At 41.5% G+C, this 14,932-nt stretch overlaps 1 protein-coding gene across 2 annotated transcripts in view; it reads left to right on the forward strand.

The window, feature by feature from the left end:
- The window catches only part of TAOK1 (TAO kinase 1), a 69,048-nt gene that overhangs the window by 9,980 nt on the left and 44,136 nt on the right, over window positions 1-14,932 (forward strand). The window lies entirely within an intron of this gene.

Raw genomic sequence — 14,932 nt, forward strand, 5'->3', positions numbered from 1 at the left:
GACAAAATCTGAGAATAAACCCTGGTTAGCTGATGTTCCTGTTGGAGCACTGTCCCTAAGTTAATAGCAAGGCTAGGTTTGTTTTGCTGCTTTGAGGAATTATTAGTGTTCTGTCTGAATTGAGCTTGTACTTACGTACAAGACATGTACATAAGGCAGATATGGCAGTCTTCGTAGTTTCATGTTCAATTACCAAAAAATCACAGCAAAAGCAGTCGAATGCTTTGCCACCATTGTGCTGTTCAGTTGCTATAAGTGGAACCATATGACCGCTGGATATTTAGTGACTTCCAGTTCTGTAATTCTCTGTGTTTCTTTCCTGATTTTTTTTGTTATTGTGAAAATTAAGTCATAAATTGTTAGAAGCAAGGAGAGTGGTCGTGTGCTATCTAGTTTGGTGTCTTAAATGGAGATTTGTTTCCAAGATTTGGCAGGTATTTCTCACTTAAAGCCTGTTATTTCTCAGCTTGCCAATCATGTCAATGTGTTGAGTTCAGATATTACATGAAAGGTAAATCTCCTTGTGACGTGGAGCAGTGAGTGCACATGTTCTGGCAAGGGCCTTTCTGGAGTTTTAGTAAATACAGGGTATGAACACTTCTTCACCACAAGAGGAGTGTTTTTATCCTGTGCAGGTGCTGCACTCTGCATGCATGCACGCCTAGCAGTTCCTGCGTCCCTGGTGCAGCATGGCTCCTTGCTCTGCAGGAAAGATGCTGCTCAGAATTCTTACTTCATATGGAAGAATAACTTTATAAAGCATTGCAGACAGAGCAGCTTCCAGTTTACTGAGCGACTTAAACATGCTGTACTTTGCTTTGTTTCATCATGGTAAAAGCCACTTGCCTGTCTAACTCCTAACCAACAATAAAACATGTATAAACAGGCATAAAATAATGTAGTATTCAAGGTATCTCCAGAGGGGAACAGTAGCTAAACACCTCTTAACTTGATTTTGCCTGGCCTGGAAAGGAGCAGGACTGTCACCTTCCCCATTTTCGTGGGCTGCTCACATGGGCCAGGGGTCTGAAGGGAATATTTGGTTACCCCCAGACCCACTGAGTTTTGAGTTGTCCAAAAGGTAGCAGCCAGAAGCAGAGCTGCTGTTCTGAGCTAGTTTGAGGGAGAGCTCCTTCCCTCCTGTTTGGGTTTGGCTTTTTTTGTAGGTGTGATGTCATCATTCTGCGAGGTCTGCGCCGCTGCGTCCTCCAGGAAAACAAAACAGGGCGACGAGACTTGAATGTCAAATGCAAAAACAAGCAGATCTGATTCTTCCTCTCCTCCCTCCCCCTTTTTCTTTGAAAGGAGCTTTCAAGCTGACTTTATACAACAGGAATTAGCTTAATAGAAAAGGAGAGCAAGAGAAGCAGACTTACTTCTTTTCAGTTTTTACTATCAAGTTCTCAAAAATAACTCCTTCCTGCCTTACTGGAGGATGGGATGTATGTTTTGTGCCAGATACAAATATAGGGGCACTTTATGAATATCCAAGTATTCCTTGTTTCATATATCTTTTATCTTTTAATATAAGCTTTCTCTGGTTTTGGTTATTTTGGAGATATTTAAATGAGCACTACACAGTGTCTTCTTCCCATGCTGGTGTGGGTTTCTACTAGAGAACTGTCCCATACACTTCAGGTGTTTGTATAGATATCAAGGTAGTACTAGCAGCAGCTTCCCACCAAGATTACCTTTGGGCCCTAGCCAGGGTCAGGGGAGCAGCCAAAACCAACTGCTGGGCTGATATAACCAGGATGATTTTTATTCAAGCCTTTGGGATTATATTAATATAAAAATGTATTGGAATTTTTCCTTCTTTCTGGGAGCCCTTTTGTGGCCTGGCAGCAGTTGGCTCTCATGCAGCTTGTTAGCTATACTGAGCAATACAGTTCCTGTAAACATGGATAGGTTTATTCTTTTTCAGGCTAGAGCTTTAGATATTCCCTCATTCAGAATGACTTCGCAAAATAATCTGCAGAGAGGCATTTTGGGTCTTTTGGAGGCTCTAAAGTGAATATTGATAGTGAGAGGATGGGCTGGTGGTCTCTGAGAAGCTGTCCAGATGTAATAAGAACTTCTGGGCAGTGAGCAACACTGGAGTGGATATTCTTTGCCCCGTTGTGTTCAAGAACCTTAATTACTTCTTGGTTGCTCTTTATAGCTTGTGTCCAAAAAGTAAATAGTGTTTCCTGGCATGGCCTGTTGAGCTCTCAGTAGCTCCCTGTCCAGCTGGGCTGCTCGGGTGAGCTGCATGCATGATGAGGGAGCAGTTCTTGCTTTTTGCTGGTTTGTTGTTAGGGATGTATCTGCCCAAGGTATCAGGAGGTTGCCCTACTTTCCCAGTTCAAAAATCCGAGATCTTTAGAATTTATAAAATGGACACCTGACGTTCCCTTTGTTTATTAGCCAACAGGAGCAGTCAGAAAATAGCTCTTCTTCTAATACAGGAATTGCTGCTTGAAACTTTGCAGTTGTTTTTTTCCCCTCTTATTTGCCTGTTCCTACTGACAAACAAAAGGCATAATCCATTATTCCAAACTGCTGAAAGAGGCTTCAAATTGCCAGGTATGAAATTATGCTGCTTGTTCCGTTACCAGTAGGAAACGGCATGTGAGATGTTTCAAAACCTACAAAGGAGAAAGTTCTTTGTATGTGTGAATTTAGTATTCACAAAAGGTGTCAGATTGACAGCCATGGAGATTGTGGAGATCGGAATTTTGTTTATCCCTAGAGAAGGTGCAGTGCAGACTGCAGTAGTGCAAAAATTTCCTGTATTACTCTGCTGTTACACCTTACCTGTGCCCTTCACAGGAAGCCTCTTGGGGCGAGGAGCTCCTCCTTTCTCTGCGCCCCTTCAAAGAGCTGGCTGACAAAAGGATGTGAGGGTGGTTTTTTTGTGTGTGATGTGGGTGCTTGTCTCTTGAAATCTAAACAGATGTGGAAGGAATTTGATAACATCTACCTCTAAACAGCTGCTGGAGCAGAGATAGCCTTCGGCCCCCATGTTCTCTGACTGGAGGAAGGCTGAGAGTCTCGAGGCAGAAGATGTTAATGGTCGTGATTCTGTTATTCACTGACTTAGCTGTTCTTTTGCAAAGATTTACCACTCCAGTATTGAAACTCTGATGCAGCCAACTTCTCCTGGTTTGTCTAAAATGTTTGATAAATTCTCCAGGGGTATGGGAGGGTCTCTAGAAGGTGTGTCATGTAAGAGAAGTGTAGTGTTCTGTGTGAGTCATCCATTTTCCAAAATGAAAATTGAGAAAGAATATCAAGCCCTGTTTCTTGGGGGGGGGAACCAAACAAAAACCCCAAAGAACACAAAGCCAACACCAAAACAAACCAGTAGGTGATTGATTTTTGAAATTTTCTAACACCTCTCTGGCAAGATCCCTTGTGCCAGCGCTCTCTTGGGACTGTTCTTGTGACTGTCCTTGTTCCCTGAAGCTTTGCTTCTTCATGTCTTGCTAGAGCCAGGCCCCTCTGTCACATATTTGCAGACCATTTTAAGGAGGCCCTTCAGACCATAGAGCTCAGTCCTGCTCCAGCTGTGCTTGTGGTTATTGCTTTGGGTAGTAGCTTTAATCATCTCCAGCTCTCATCCTTCATTAGATGGCATGATTGTGTGGCTCTGAGCAGCGTGGTTGAGCTTGGACCAACCAAATCACTGATTGCCTTCAGATCAACAGCTCCTGGGAGCAGCCAGTGCTGCCATCCAGCACAGCCCAGGCCAGGACACAGCCTTCCAGCCCACTCCCTGCCAGCAGGAATGCTTAAGGAGAAAAATAGAATCAATTTAATTGGCTTTTTCTTTGCAATGCTATTCCTTTATGTCTCCTGAAGATCAGTTCAGTCTTGGAAAAGTCACCTGTTGGCAGCTCCCTGCCTCACTTAATGAAAGAGCTGAGGCCAAAGTCCTTGAAGCAGGCAGGACAACCTTGTTTTCAGAAAGTCCAAGTGTGAGAGCATGTTCCACCATATCTCAATTAACCTTCTGCTTAAATGCACAGGAAATAGTTTGTCCATTGACTGAAGCAGTCAAATTATTGTTCCCCTCAGTTAAAGGGTAGGAGTGGAAATGGTTGCTGATTATTTCTTTTTCATTCATTTGCTTTTGTGAATGATTGCTGAGAACAGCTGGATTAAGTGGCTTTATGTGTGAGCACAGAAAGAACCTGTGAAATATAGAGGTGTTTGGATTTGTGCTGTTGAAATAGACCAATTTCTGATTACAGTTTTCTGTCAAATTTAGGATGGATGTGTTTCTACATGAGCTGAAATTACCCTTCTGTCCTCAAAATGCTGTAACACTGAGTAGATACATTCAAGTGACTTAAACTCTTTCCTCCTCTCTTCAGACCAGAAAAAAGTGCTGCATTTCTTACTTGAGAGCTGAAGAGTTGGTGTACCAGAGAAGAATTTTTTAAAATACTCATAGTAAGAGTTAACCCAGGTAGAACAAAGCTTGGGCATTAAACCTGCTGTATGGGCCGTGTTTATGAATTGTTGTTCCAAGTATTTGCTTCAGGTGCAGATGTTGACCTACCTCTTTCATCCCTTGTGTTCAGGACAATTAGTAATATTAGTAATTATTATTATTTTAATATTATTATTAGTAGTAGTAGTAATACTGCCAAACCAGAAAAGAGACAGATAACTTTTTAAAGCAGGTTCTTGAAGAAAAGATCTAGTAATTTACTTTCTGTGTGTGCAGAATGATGTATCAACTCAACATTTCTCTCTAGTGGAGAGGCAGTCAAGCACAAGGATGTCCAAGTCCTGGTTTGATGGACTTTTTAGGAAACCTGTAAGGAGGAACGTGCTGAGTGTGCTGGGTGTATTGCACTGCAGTGGATTCAACTCTTGATTCCACAGTGCTTGCAGGTGCTGGTGTTCAGGGAAAACACAGCACTTAAGCATTCCATGCATGTGTCTTCCTCCTAGTGATATATTTATGTGTATAAAATAGTGCTATAGGCAGGTAAAGTATAACAGTTAATTTGTTTATGTTAAGTTCCATCAAGATGGAGACTCTGTAATTGCAGAGCACCTCCTGAAATGGGGGCTTATTCCCTAGTGGGACCCATCCTTGCAGTGCAATGGCAATAAGAGGGTGAACCAGCACTGGGTGTTGCTGAGGCATTTTGCAGCTCCTGGTGCTGAGCAGGCAGTTATCCCTGGAGAGCAGCAGAAGATGCTCCAGCCCTGGACTATGGGAGATCAGAAGGACTTTACCCTGCAAGAGAGGCTCCTCTTGTTTCCATTTCCTAGACTGTCAGGAATCTGTCCTGTGTTCAGTGAATCATTCCTGGAGAGCACTCAGGCAGTGTGGAGGAGGAAAATGCCTGGTGTGAATGCAGGAGGTATAAAAGTCAGATGAGAGGGGAGAGATAAGAATATGTTAGGACAGAAGTACAGTGAAACTGGGACTGCAGAGGGGTCGGAGAGGATGGAGCTGGAGCTGATGGAGAACTGGAGATGGAGGTTTGCAGGAGAGGTGACTTGGGAGCCTGGGAGATGGGGAGGGAGGCAGCAAGAGAAGATGGGTTGGCAAGGGAGATGGCAGTCTGAATTCTGACACTTTCTAATTTTGGAATGCTTGCCTTTGTAACCTTAATAATTTTGTTCTAATACACCAGATACAAAAATTGCATTATATGTTCTGAGGAATTTGGTTACTATGGTAATGGGTATATAAGTACATAAGAGATGAGATGTCAGCAATCAGAACAGCTGTAACATAGCACACAAACCTGTGACTGCCGGAATTTGGGAAGCAGGCCCTTACAAACTTCTCCTGCTTCAGTGTCATTTCTCACTGCCAGGATGTGTGTTCCTGTGTGAAAGTGACGTCAGAGCTTCTACAATAAATCTTTTGGGGCTTTGGAATTTCAGCAGACATGCCCAAAAATTCTGGGTAAACAGACCATGTACCTCTCTTCTGTGCCAGGATGGGGAGGTCTCTGTTCCCACCCAGCTGCTGGAAGTGCAGGACAGATGCTGGCTGGATGGACCGCGAGCGTGCGGGATGGGAGCAGGCTGCTGCTGCCCTCTGCTCTGGCACCTGCTTCCCTCCTTGCTCAAAGGCCAGGGCTGGCTGAGCCAGGGGTGTGTGACTCATTCCCAGCATCACACAACCAGTTTTCTCCTCGTCTAGGTGAATTTGGGGCAGTGCAGCTGGTACCTGGTAAAGTCTGTGTGCCAGATGCTGTTGTGTTTGTTACAGCAGTTTGGTGATGGTGAGGTCTTTCCCAGCTGTAGCAGTTGGGGAAGATGATGGGGAGCAAGAGCATCCTGGGGAGTGTCGGGCAGGAATGTGGGCCAGCTGTTGGCACAGGAGTGGAAAGGATGATGGTTCGTGCACACCTCTGATCCCTTCATCCATCTGCAGCAAGGATGTGTTTTCCATGCCCACACCTTCTGGTTGAAAAACCATTTCTGCAATGTTTCCCGTGGTTGGAGACAAGATGGATTATGAGGATTATCCTCAACAGGACAGGGTTGCTGGATGCAGCAAGCAGTGTCCAGGCTGGAGAAGTACTGCAAGTACAGTCCATCCCACATAGGTGAGGGTCAGGACAGCACAGAGCACAGCAGAGTGTTGGAAATTTCCTAAAGCCAAGTGTGATATAATGGTGTAAGGATGAATTAGTGCTAATGAAGAAATGTGGGCTGCAGGGAAGCTGCTGAAAAGTTTTCAAGGTCCAGTCTTCAGACAGTTTTAAGTGGTATTTTGGTCTTGATGTACACATGAAAGGACTGTGGTAATGGAATTTGCTGGTGCAAAGCTGGGGGACATTGTCAGTCCAGAGGAGGACTGGAGCAGCTGACAGGACTGAGTGACTTGGAGGATTTGCAGTATGGAGACCTGAACAGAATTCTGCAAAGTGAATGGTCGTGCAGTAGCAAGTATATAATAGGATATAGAATATATAAAGATACATTGTTGCATGTAAAGATATGAAATACAAAAATAGGGTTTATCAGTTAGAAATGGAAAGATGTAAAACACTTGAATATATCCCTTGATACCATGGTGGTTTTTTAAACTTTAGTGCTGTATATCTAGGGAATAAGCAGATGTGGAGAATGCTGGTGGAGGATTTTTTTTTTTTTAAAGCTTCATTTGGGACAGATGTGAGGAAGGGCTTTTAGGATGGTCTGGGAAGTCAGTTCTCTCTCCTGCGTCACAAAGAGAGACAAAACTGGCTTTTTTCAGCTAACAGGCTTAAGGGAACAGTATTCTCTCTCTCCTTGTATTTATCCCTCAGTATTGAAAAGGGAAGAAAACTGTTTAAACACTAAGGCTGGTGTGGGAAAAAGAGTAAAGCAGTGTAAACTTACAATAATAAATCTGTAAATCAGTCTTAATCAGTTCTTAATCTTAAATTGGTTCCTAATCAAAATAGGAGTGGGGTTCTGGAGCAGCCTTGTAATCAGAGTAGTGGCTTCAAGAAGTTCTCAGGAGTTGGTTATTATTTGATGATTGGATTCTATTATAAAGTTGCTTAAAATAGCAGGAACAGGACCTTAATTGGACCTTCAGTCCTGTGATCTTAACAGTCTAATTGAGACATATTCTGTATATCTGAGCCACAAGTTGTTTTGTGTATTAGTTGAAAGGAGCATTTTCCCCATGAAAGCAGATAAAACTCATCAAATTAAAAGGTTATGCTTGTTATCTTAATACATACTGAAAACTATTTTAGTTTTAAGTGAAAAGCACAAAGAGAAGGGATTCAGACCTTGCAGAAACCACTGGAGAGGCATTTCTTCAAGTAGGTAGAATAGTAAAAAAAGGGGGATTTTTAAAATTTGTTTTGGTTGTTTGCCTCTTCCCATTGTTGTGTGCTGTGTAGGAAATGGTTCTGCTCAGTCATGTGAAGACTGGAAAAAAAATAACCTGAGCTAGAGTAAAACTGGTCAAATTGCCATGACTTTGGGGAATTCCAGCAGGAAAGGAGGTGCTCACGGGCTCTAGAAACGTGTGACATAATTGCTCATTAAAGCTACCCCATTTATGGCTACAGATAATCTGGTAGCACAGATTTAACAGCTATAAAAGGTTTTAAACTCTTTTGAAGCTGAAATATGTTTGAGCCCCTTTTCGAACATGCTTTAAGTTAAAAACTTAGGCAAGTTTTTAAATTCTATAAATCCTTGCTGCACTGCCAGTGTCTGTGTGCTCCAATGGGTTGGCCACTCCTAAAGAACAGAATAATCTTTCACTGGTCATCGCTTCTGACAGGGCTTCTCTGCCTGTGCCCAGTGCTGAGGGGCCATCACATACATGCACCTTCCTAGAACCTCTCCTTATTTCCCTGCAGCCTTTCAATAAACCTTTTTTCTATTTATGATAGTAATCCTGTATTTTATAAAATCCTGTGTTAAAAGAATTTGACCTTTTCATAACAACGTGTGTTTTGATGGTGCTTGTTTGACCCTAGAAGAATAGCAACATAAAAATTGTCATTCAGGTTCTGATACCTCGCCTGTCTGGTCCTATCTGCTGTCCCTGGCAGTGGTGACAACCTGGGTGCTTCAGAAGCGGTGCCAGGAGCATCCAGGAATACCTTACCTGACCTGGCTGTGGATGTTCTTACTCATGTAAATGTCTGGTTTAAAAAGCAGTGTTTCTGTCTCTTGGGCTCAATGTCTCACAGTTAATTTCTGCAGGTTAATTTTGCTGTTTATACCTTGATCGGTGGAATTCCTTCACTCTGTTAGAAACACGCCGCTCTTATAGTTTATGGTTTCTCCCTTTGTTTTTGAAGTCTGAGCACTTATCATGGCCTTCTTATTTATGATTTTTAATTCTTACACCTTTTCTCCTGAAGCTTAGTTTGTCTTTTTAGGCATTTACAACTTCCCATTTCTAAGGCCGTTTTACTGTGCTTCCATTTTACTATATGTGAGTGAAGAATAATCTCCAGGAACAGGCCATGGCAGAGACTTCTTACTTAAAGAACTGTCAGAAATTCTGTATTACTTTTCTGATTGATTCTTCATCTTGCTTTTTAAAAAAAAAACAGTCTGACATTATCTTTGGCATAATTGTGCAATTATTTTTGCTGAGTTGTCTGCAGCAGGCTCAGCTCCTGAGTTATGTTTAGTTTAAGAGTAGATGTGTGCTTTATTGTTCTTTACTTTTTTGACCTTTCATCTCCTGTCTTGTTGCTTATCCATACACTTTTTTAAGGTTCCTATGTACTTTCTGATGCTGTCAGTTGCCCTAAATAAAATGTCATCACGTACCTTTCCCTCCCATTCCTTAAGTGCAGGTATTAATGCTGGATCTACACATTAGCTGTGGTCACTCTGGTTGCAAGAGCCTTTTCTCTTGTTCAAAATGTAATTATTACCTGACCTCTTGCCTTTTTTAGTTTTGTATCAGTTCCAAGGCGATGATTCTGTTCTCCATCTATGACTAATTCTCACAATAATTTTGTGTACTTTTCCTGCTTCTTTTTGAATATCCTTTTGAGTTGTTCTGTTCTTTTAATGGCATATAGTCTAGTGCATAAATAGTTCGTTTTCTGGTTCTTAGTGTAGCACAACCACCAAGTGATTACCATGTTGCTCCCACTAATTAATAGTTCCGTTAATTCTTCTGTTCAGTTTGGCTGCAGCCATTGTTGGATTGATTTTTACTGATTGACCAGAAAGACTTTGAATTGCTTCCTTTCAGGCCTCTTTTCTAGAACTATGGTGATACTGCCTTTTTTTAATTACTTCTTTTCTCAAGGGTAATTATCTATGTTGTGAGCTTTAGTAGCTTATTTCTAAGTAATTTATGCTGAATTCAAAATAGCTGATTTGCTTACGTTTACTCTATTTATTGTTCTGAGGCAGAATTGCTTAGGGGTCAAGCAAAGGTTTCTTTAAACTCCAGTCCCATTAGGATATCTGGCTAATTTTTTTATGGGCAGCTAGAGTTTCCCAGTATTTTTGCTTCTAGACTTAATTGACTCTCATCAACTGGCCCCTTGCTAACCTCTTCCTGGCCAGTGTGCTGCCAGCACAGCATCTCCCACACTGGATCCATTATAACATGTGCTCCTTGGTTGGAGAGATGTGGGCATGGAGAGTTGGCTGTAGGTGATGCACTCACAGAATGTTTATTAATGTGATGCTTTACGTTAGGAAAGGAAAAGAGTGGGCAATGACTGTGAACTTAATGAATTGCAAAAGAAGGGGGACAGAAGATTTCATTTTTTCCAGTTGCCTTCCTCATAGCTTTGCTAGCCTAAGGAATCACTAAATTTAGAGCTGACCTTCTTAATAAATGTACCAGAGCTATCACAAGCAAAGACATCCAGGAGATGTTAGTGTTGAATATGTCAGGGAATGGTGAGCACTTCTTGAACTTTCATGGCATTGGTCTTTGAGAAATGAGTGCTGGCTATTCTTCAGCTGTTCTATAGGTCTAATTTTTGATCTTGTGGGATATTCTATTTTAAATAGTAGAAAAAAAAATGCAAGATGCTTTTTTGCATTAATTTTTCTTAACTGTGTCAGGATTGTCTTTTGTGTACGTTGTTTAATTGGTAGGGTCAGTGGTAGGTTTGGTGTTAGTGACATTGTAAAAATTGCCAGTTAACAAAACTAGCATTTTCAGGAGTACTAGTAGTGTTAAGTGTGTTAAATATGTTTGTGTTTGCTTATGACTGACATATGAAACCTGTCAAAAGAGATTTAGTTTGTGTAGAATATCTTGTCTTTAACACAAGAGCACACTTACCCAGTTAGTTATCTTTTGCACTACTTAGAAAACTTCAAAGATTGTAGAAATAATTAAAAATAAATATTTACGCCCAGCCCAGAAACACGAGATCCTGGGCTTGTCAGTGAAGGTTTGGGAAACACAACTCTCTGACCCTTTTGTTAGTGACATTCCTGGAAAGTAAACACCCAAGCAGAACAGCTCAGTAGGATCAGAAAGTGTGCTGGGGTAAGTAATTCAAGGAGTTGATGATGGACATTTTAGTGTCAGAATCTTGAGAGGAAATCAAAGTAAGGCACAGAGTCTACAAGTACACGCATAAGAGAAATGCAAGCAGTGCTGGAATATAAAAGTGTCTTCCTGAGGCTATTCCGTGAAAAAGTATAATAAAAGAAGAAAACAGAGGTAGAAAAGCAGAGAGAGAAAGGGAAAAAAATCTGCAAAGAGGTTTCTTCAGGATAGAACCATTCCTCAAAAATCTTTTAAAAAGAAATTGAAAAAGGAATCTTATAGGAATGGTAGGCTTGTTCCTTGTCAGAGGAAGAAAGAAGTACTGAGTTGGGAAGAAAAGCTTGTTTGAACATAGATGCTCACACAGACAAAAAATTACAAGAATTCACTGTAATATCCAGGTGCAGATTCATCTTATCCTTCTAGAAATATCTAGGTGAGGGAATGTGAAAGATAGAGGGGACAGCATTTCATCCCTGTTCTTTGCTGTGAACTATGGAGAAGTTCCTGTGCAGGAAGCAGAACTTTGTTACAGAGGTGTACCTGGGGTTAGAGACCATGTGAAGTGCCCTTGCTGCTGTAAGGCAGGTGATGGAAGTGTCCAGCACGGCTCTAAGATCTCACCTGCTTCAGGCTTTGGCAGCAGGAGGGTCTCCTCACTTGGAGATGAAATGATTCTGTCTTTACCCTCCTCCTGGGGCCTGGCAGAAAGCAAAGGAGCATCTCATGTACATGAGCTTGGAGTGAAAAGCAGCGTGGGAAGGAATCTCAGTGGGGCTTCCCGTGCTCCGCAGGTACCTTCCACAATCCAGTTTGCTCATCCCATTCCAGGTGGTTTTATTCTGCTTGTAGTTGGCATCATTTTAGGATGATCAGTTTGGTGACAGCTTTTTGGATATTTTCTGAGTATTTAACATTTTTCTAACAGTTTCTTGTAGAATGTCATTCATCTGCACCTCCCTTTTCCTTAATGACTGACAGCCGTGGTGGATCCAGTGTGGAGAACAAATGTACTGAAAAGAATGATTTTAAGATCATTAAGAGAAAGGCAAGTTCATTACTTCGTCAGCGTTTTTTTGTCTGAGCTGCAGCTCACGACTAAGTGGTAAAAGTAAGTTAGCAGGATCCCAAGGGAGATGTTCCTGAGTGCCCTTTGTCCCCTTTGCAGGGCATGGGAGAAGTAAAATGCCTCTTGCTGCATCTCCAGCCTTTTCTTGTTTCATTTCTGGGTTTTGGATTTTGTGGGTTTTTTTCCTTAATTGCCACTCTAGGAAGAATTCCAAATTGCAGAACTAGGAGGAGAAAAAATAACATGTTAGCTTGGTGAGAGAGGCTTAGCCAAGTGCACAAGGAGTCTGTGATATGGGGTTTCACATGAATCAAGGGACTACAATTCCTGTCTGTTCTGGGAGGTTTGAGGTGTTGATGGACCTTGCATTGTGACAGTCACTGGAACACAACTGTCTTGGTGCCATCTGCCTGGGGTCACTGAGGGTGGACAGGAAGCTGGTTTTTAGCTATTCAAGGAAACAGCCACCTTCTGCTGTGAGCAGAGTAACTCTTCTTCCATGTGTTCAGAGCATCTTAAGGCCCTTGAGAATTGCTCTGCTTTTGTCAGAACAGGAAAAAAAGAGCTGACTGGGTGGAGCAGAGCCTGGGTTAAAAGAGGTTTGAAGAAATGCAAAGCAATAAAAAGCAGTATATATCGTTTTGACAAGCTTGCTGGAAGGAGAAATGTGGTGCTGTGATCAGGAATGTACTTTTCCAGGAACCATGAAGGACCTGATGAATGTGTGTCCCTCTGTGTTTGCTGAGCTCTGCAGAAGGATGGAGGCAAGTCAATCTTGAATCTGACAGTATCACACTGGCTGCAGGTTCCCTGAATTTCAGAGAAGCCAACAGAACTCCTGTCTGTGCCCTTGTGGAAAGGCCCCACCACTGGCTGGCACCTGGCTTTTGGGAACAGAAAATAAAGTGATAGGACCTGTAGTGAGTAATCCCTGCCCTTTTTCTTTCTGGATAAGGTAACTCCATGCATAGAATTCAGCCTATAATTTTAAAGGCTGATTTAAATGCAGATCACAAAATTAAGTCAAGGTTAAGTAGCATCATTCCTAAAGTCACATATATCAGCACTGCTCGGTGTGATGAGTGTTCCATTTCTTCCAGTGCTGGACCTTCATCATCTTTCCTGCTGTGTTCCCATGAACTGTACAGCCCTTCCACTTCCTATTCCGGGTTAGGTTCTTGCTTTTCTTAGAGTGCTTTCATCTTTTTTACCTTGCAAGCTTTTATTCAGAGTTTATAGAAATGGGGAATGATTTGTCTGCTACTTCCAAAAAAATTCGTGCTTTCAGGTCAAATATTCAATACCACACAGAAACTTTTAAAATTCTTTGTTTTAAGCATTCTTATAACCTAATCATTCTTTAAGCATTCTTACCATCTAGCTCTTACTTGAGGCATAATTGCAAGTAAAAGAAAAAAAATTAAAAGTCAGTTCTTTCAATAGTTTCAGTTTATCATATTTATGATAGTTGTGGAAATTTTCAGTGTCAGCTGGAAGCCATTCAGGAAATTTTTAATAGTGTGTTGAGAGGATAATTTAATCTCAGCTTCATACACTCCCTGGATCTGACCCATATGCAAGTAAGAGAAAATCCCTTTTCCCGTTTTTGACAGTTGTATGATGACACTCATTCCCCATCTTATTTGATGCTTTTGCATTAGATTGTGCCAGAGAAAATTACGCTAAAATTTAGCAACTGTTTGCACTACATGCAATGAAGATTCTTAAAAAAAAGATCTAAATATCAGTTTCTAAATAAAATTATGTTGTGGTGGGAAGTTGTTTTTTGGTGGTGTGAGGGGTTTTTTTGTTGGTTGTTTTATTACTTTGAGTAAGAAGATCTGCAAAGAGCCAGTAGTTTTTTGTGTTGAATATTCACTTTCTTTTTTCACAACAGTCTTTGCTGTTAGAGTGTAAGCTGTGAAGATCATAGGGGCTGTAACTGGTCTCCTGCTTGGTTTGTTTGTTTTTAAAGTGTCATATATATTCTGTCAGGGAAAAACACACAGTTGTAGCTATGTTTGACACCAAAGAGAAGTTTTTATAGACGTTACTGTGCTAAGTGTATGGGATACCAGATGACTATAACATAAAACAAGATTTATGTCTCAAATTGTAAATAACTTTGTTTATAGTTCAGTAATAGAGGACAGCTTTCCTGTTGGCCTCCTTAGCCATTGTGGAAGTCTGTGTGGCTCTTGTTCCCAGTGAAATGGGGAGACATGGGATGATGGATGCAGAAATCTGTTTGTTGTTTCCATTTTGTGCTCACATGGTATTTGTTTAGCTCTGGTTCTGATGTTCTTGTTGTATATGTTAAATTCCTTGAAATGTCATTTGTAGGGACAAAGCTGCTTTCAGTGCTAATCATCTACGAGCAAGTCTGTAGTGTAATTTGGTTTCTGCAAACTTTTGAACCATCTTAAGGAACTACAAATGCTTTGCTGTATCTCATGGTTAGTGTAACCAAGTGCCTTCTAGTCACTGTCACTCACTGAGTTGGTCTGGATGGGAACTTGAGAAATAAAATGGACAGGTGATAATCTCAGTGGGTGAGTCCCTTCTCTTCTGCAGGGAAGGCCAAGCACATTCTCTTAGTACATTGGTTTATTCCCTGAAAATGGTTATCTGTGACAGTGACAGCTGTGAGAGAGTTTAGTGTAGTGTGGACAGATTTTAATTTCTCTGAGATCTCTGTAGCATAAGACTGAAATATGCACTTTAAATATGGCAACTGACCATTTCGAGCTTTGCTTGTTCTGCTCTGCAGCATCCCAGGGGATGTTAGTCACAGGGGTGGGTCTTAACTTCAGCTTGAGATGACATGGCAGGAGGCAGAAAACTCCAGAGAACAGGTCTTATCCCGTCCTCATCTTCAGCTTTCTTGTGTCAGAGGTTCAAGGGGTGTG

The sequence above is a fragment of the Corvus cornix genome, chromosome 19 (genome assembly GCF_000738735.6).
Source record: "Corvus cornix cornix isolate S_Up_H32 chromosome 19, ASM73873v5, whole genome shotgun sequence".
NCBI lineage: Eukaryota > Metazoa > Chordata > Aves > Passeriformes > Corvidae > Corvus > Corvus cornix.